This window comes from Triticum aestivum, chromosome 3B, assembly GCF_018294505.1.
Source record: "Triticum aestivum cultivar Chinese Spring chromosome 3B, IWGSC CS RefSeq v2.1, whole genome shotgun sequence".
Taxonomy (NCBI): Eukaryota; Viridiplantae; Streptophyta; class Magnoliopsida; order Poales; family Poaceae; genus Triticum; species Triticum aestivum.
In genome coordinates this window covers 732,736,024-732,741,560 of record NC_057801.1, presented here as the reverse complement: position 1 = coordinate 732,741,560, position 5,537 = coordinate 732,736,024, and positions in this window count along the sequence as shown.

The following is a 5,537-nucleotide window of genomic DNA, read 5'->3' as shown; positions in this document are numbered from 1 at the left end:
CGGGGTCTCCGCATGATCACTATGGCAAAGTGAATACAAGGTTGCTCCTAGAGCTGTTTTCTAGAGGTAGGAGAGGGCAAGGCTAGGTCCTTCCTTCCTATATGATCGGGTCTAATCCTCGAGAAGCTCTCCCCCTTGCATGGGTGCCCAGGGGGGCTTATATAGGCCCGCCCCCAAGGGATACAATGGTAATCCGGCTAGGCGCGGGTCCCAGCCGTCTGTCTCTCAGGCCTCCGTCTTCTCCGCCGACTACTGGGGCCTGCCAACTGGCGGGCACCGCTGACAGGCCTGGTACTGTAGCGGTGCTTCTGATGACGCTGGCTTGGTCATGGGGTCATGGCAACAGTGCCACCGCCTGGCAAACGATCACTGTCGCCATTCCCCGTCTTGTCTGGTTAATGGCGTGCGGGGCCCGTGGGAGTGGCCGGCCGACTCCAGGGGGCCGACTCCCACGGGTCCGTCTACGGGGCACTCTCACTGTCTTTTGTTCTCCCGCTGACGGGCGGTCCCGCCGTCTCCGGGCCGTACAGGTAGGCCGTCGTGGGCACAGTGCGCCGCCCACCGAGGCCGAGGTCAGGGCAGGCATGGTAACAATGCCGCGCCATGATGGAGATCTCCAGCGATACGGCGCACTGTAGCCATGCCAGCCCCTCATAGGCAGGGTAGAGACGGCAACGCAATGACCGTACCCCGCCCCTGTCCATCGTGGCGAAGGCAGGAGAAGGTTGGAGTCACGGGCCGACTCCCATAGTCGTCTTATCTTGGAGTCGCCAGCCGAGAGTCGGCTCATCTCGAAGTCGTCAGCCAAGAGTCGGCTTAACTCGATGTCGTTAGCCAAGAGTCGGCTTAATTCGAAGTCGTCCCTGGAACTCGGCTGTGAGGGACAGTTGTTGCCGACTCCCAGGAGGCGGCCCTTCATCGTGGGGTCTTGAGGGGCGCAGTCTTCCCCGATGCTTTGAAAGGTTCTGGGGCTCAGGTTAGCCTACCCGTGGCCCATTACTCCGACACGAAGTGTTCAAAATTATATTATCAATCTTTGCAGAAAGGTGAATCTTGTCTGGGTTGGAAAGAACAAAGTCACTCCATTGGAGCCTCAAGTGATTTAATATCTACTAGGTTTCCCTAAGCACCACACAACGGGACGACAACTCATTCCAAGAAAATACCTTTGTTTACAACTTGTTGATATATTGATTAAACTTCCCCCTTTTGTACTGATACTTCATGCGAAAAGAATAGCAGGATGTCCAAAATGTGATTGGCATCAGAATAATATGGCACAACACATACAGAGGTGAGACCAGTATTTTGTGTGTAGTAGCCATTCATACTTCACATAGAAAAAACTGGAAGGGTTATCAACATTTACATGGGAGTTATTCTCAAGGACTCGTCGTAAAGAGGTGAAATGCTATTCACTTAGTTGGCATTAACAAGTCAGTAATTTATATAGCTAGTGTTCTCTAATCTTTGTTTTTGCTATGCTTTTATGCAGAATTTTGAACTAGAAATGTCATAGAAGGACGAGAAGATCAACTAATTAGTAGATAATATTTTTTGAAGATGAAGCTAATATGGCCATTACAAGATGTGGTATCAGCCCATTTAAAATTATTGTCTTGATTTTCATTTTTCTATGGAAAAGGCACCTTAAGTTAATGGACCACCTTTTTACTACTATGAAAGTGTGGCCCAAGCTCCAGACCTTTATGGACGACAATTGCAAGATCTCTCTATGACATTGAACCCAAGTTTGTGGGTTCTAAGCATTTGTGTCTAGCAACAAAGAAAAGAGGCTACATGCATAATTTGCCAATTGAGATCAGTACACCTCTTCTTGTTTGCCTCCAAAGGCCATATTTGAGGCATTCCCTCATTTCAAGAAGCAGTGGCCTTCCTGGGACTCGGGAACACAACTCAACTGCTTGTGAACAAGTGTGGCAAGTGTAAATCTGGCAGAATTGTTAAGGTGTGATCTTTCTACCATGGGAAATCCACCACCTCGAAGTGTTCAAAAATATTCCATCAATCAATGCAAAAAGGAGCACCTTGTTTGGGTTGGAAAGAACAATGTCGCTCCATTGAAGCTTCAAGAGATTGAATATCTACTCGGTTACCAAAAGGGACACACAAGGGGATGAAAACTTAGTACAAGTTGGTATTCTTCCTTACCACTTGTTTATATATTGATTGAACTATCCCCTTGGTACAGATAGTTCATGTCGTAAGAATAGTAGAATGTCCAAAATTCGATTGGAATCACACTATTATGGAGCAACACATAGGGAGGTGAGGCCTAGCCGATATCTTGTTTGCAGAAGCCATTCATACTTGGCACAGAGGAACTCAAAGTGTTATCAGTATTTACTTGGGAGTTATTCTAATGGACTCATCCTAAAGAGTAGAACTACCAGCCACTTAATTGGCACTAAGATGGAAGTAATATATACTAAGTGTTCTCTAATATTAGTTTTTGTTATACTTTTGTGTAGGATTTTGTACATGAGATGTCAAAGAAGGACAAGAAGATCAACTCATTAGTAGATAATGGGCTTTTTTGTAGATGAAGTAATCTGGCTACTAAGAGATGTGGCATCAATCATTTTAAAATTGTTGCCTTGGTGTTCATTTTTTTATGGAAAAGGCACGTTGAGATAATGTACCACCTTTTTATACTATGAAAATGTGGCCCAAGGTCCCATACATGTATGGACGACCATTTCAAGATCTTTGTATCACATTCAACCTAAGTTTGTGTGTTCTAAGCAATAGTGTGCTACGACAAGGAAAAAAGGTGTGATCATTCCGCCACGGGAAATCAACCGCCTCGAAGTGTTCTAAAATATTTAATCAATCAATGCAAAAAGGAGAATCTTGTCTCGGTTGGAAAGAACAAAGTCCCTCCATTGGAGCCTCAAGAGATTGAATATCTACTCAGTTTGCCAAAGGACCACACAAGGGGACGACAACCTATACCAAGTTGATATTGTTGCTTACCTCTTGTTGATATATATATTGAAGTATCCCTCTATGTACCGATACTATATGCCACAAGAATAGGAGGATGTCCAAAATGTGGTTGTCCGCGAAATATTATGGCACAACATACAGGGAGGTGAGACTGGCCAAGATTTTTTTACAGAAGCTATTCATACTTGGCATAGAAAAATTGGAAGTGTTATAACCATTTACTTTGGAGTTCTTCTCAAGTAATCATTGTAAAGAGCTAAAATGCCATTCACTTAGTTGCCATTAAGAATTCAGTAATAGAAAGCAATGGTCCTCTAATCTTAGTTTTTGTTATACTTTTCTGCATGATTTTGTACGAGAGATGCCAGACAAAGACAAGAAGATCAACTCTTAGTAGATAATGCTTTTTTTGAAGAAGCTAATATGGCTATTACAAGATGTGGTATCAGACCTTTTAAAATTGTTGCATTGATGTTCATTTTTCTATGGAAAAGGCAACTTTAAGATAATGGACCACCTTTTTTCTACTATGAAAATGTGGCCCAAGCTCCCAGACGTTTATTAAGGACTGTTTGACGATTTCCGTATGACATTCAACCTGAGTTTGTGGGTTCTAAGCATTGGTGTGCCGCAACAAGGAAAAAAAGGGCACATCCATATTTTTTCCAACCGAGAATAGAGAACATCTCATTCCTCTCCCTCCAAAGGACATATTTGAGGCATTCCCTCATTACAAGAAGCGGTGGCCTTCCTGGGACTCAAGATCATAGGTCAACTGCTTGCGAACAAGTGTGGCAAGTGCAAAGCTGACAGAATGGTTCAGGAGTGCTATTTGCAGCAAAGGTAGTCCACCAACTCGAAGTGTTAAAAAATATGTCATCAATCAGTGCAGAAAGGAGAATCTTGTCTGGGTTGGAAATAACAAAGTCGCTTCATCGGAGCTGATACATCTTCAACATATCTATAATTTTTATTGTTTCATGTTGTTATATTATCAATCTTGGATTTTTTATATTCATTTACTAGCAACTTTATCTCATTTTTTCGGACTAACCTATTGACTAGTGCCCAGTGCCATTTGGTGTATTTTGCTTCTTTTTTTCTTTGCAGAATATCAATATCAAACAAAGTCCAAATGCCACGAAACTTTTTGGAGACTTTTTTCTGGACAAAAGACACCCAGGAAACCAAAGGAGCACACGAGAGGAGGCCCGTGGAGCCCACTAGGCACCAGAGTGCCAGGGGGCCCAGGTGCGCCCTAGTGGGTAATGGAGCCCAAGGGAAGCTTGTACACCGACATCCACCTCTAAAAATACACTAAAATTCCCAAAACACTAGGGGAGTCTGTAAGTGCATCTAGTGCCACCCCTAGTTGGTTTTGGAGTATTGACGACAAAGTTGGTTGAGGGACTAATGCGTTTGTGAGAATTGCAGGATAATGCAGGTAGTTTCCCTCATTGATTCGGTTTACCTACCAGAGATGACCCCTAAAAATGAATGAAGACATTGACGACAATGGTGGTATGTGAAGATATTCACATTGAAGACTATGACATGAGAAGACAATGAGTGAAGACTATGGAGCGCGAAGACTGTGTTGTTTCGTTGTTTCCTTTTCTTCTTTTTGAGTCGTAGGAACCACCGTACTGTTAAGTGGGGTCCAAGTGAACAAAGTCAGAGTGACTGAAGTGATGCTCAACCCAAATCCTATGTCTTCGAGCAAAGACAATGAGAGCAAATCTTATCCAGAGCTGGATGAGTCAGCTTTGCTTGTAGCCCAAGTAAAGTTGTCGTGTGTGTTTGAAATCTGACCGTTGGAACACGTGTCAGTTCCTTAGTGACTCAGGGTCATTTCAGACATATTAGGTCCGGTTGCCTTGTGGCTATAAATAGCCCACCCCCTACACCATAAATTGGTGGCTGCTCAGAGTTAGTTTACGGCTTTTGTCGTTTTGAGAGCAACCCACCTCGAAGCCTTTGAGAGAGAAATCCTTGCGAAGACAAAGCCCAAACACCCAGAGCCAAAGAGTGTTAGGCATCACTGAAGTCTTTCTGTCCGTGTGACCTGAAGACTTATTACACTTGAGGACTGTGTATCCTCCAGCCGGTTAGGCGTCACATCCTGAGCATCCAAGAGTCATTGTGGATCGCCGGTGAACGAAGTCTGTGAAGGTTCGGGAGTCTACCTTGAAGACTTACCAGAGTGATTCGGCGAGGACTGTGTGTCCTTAGCTCAAGGGGAATAAGGTGAAGACGCGGTCTTCTGAGTTGAATCTCAGCCTCCCTAACCAGATATACAGTTGTCACAGCAACTAGAACTGGTCCAACAAATCCTATGTCTTCAACAAGTGACTGGTTCTATCCTCTAACTCCCGTTACCTTAAGTTTCTTTCATGAAGTCATTGCCTGATTGTCATACCTGTTTGAATTCATTGCTTGACTGCTATTGTTGATTGGCTTCATACTATCTTCCATCCTGATACTTACTACCAAGCTGCTATTAGTCTTTGTACTTTCACATTATTGCATACTTGACTATGGAATGCTTGTTGTAGTATATCTTCCAC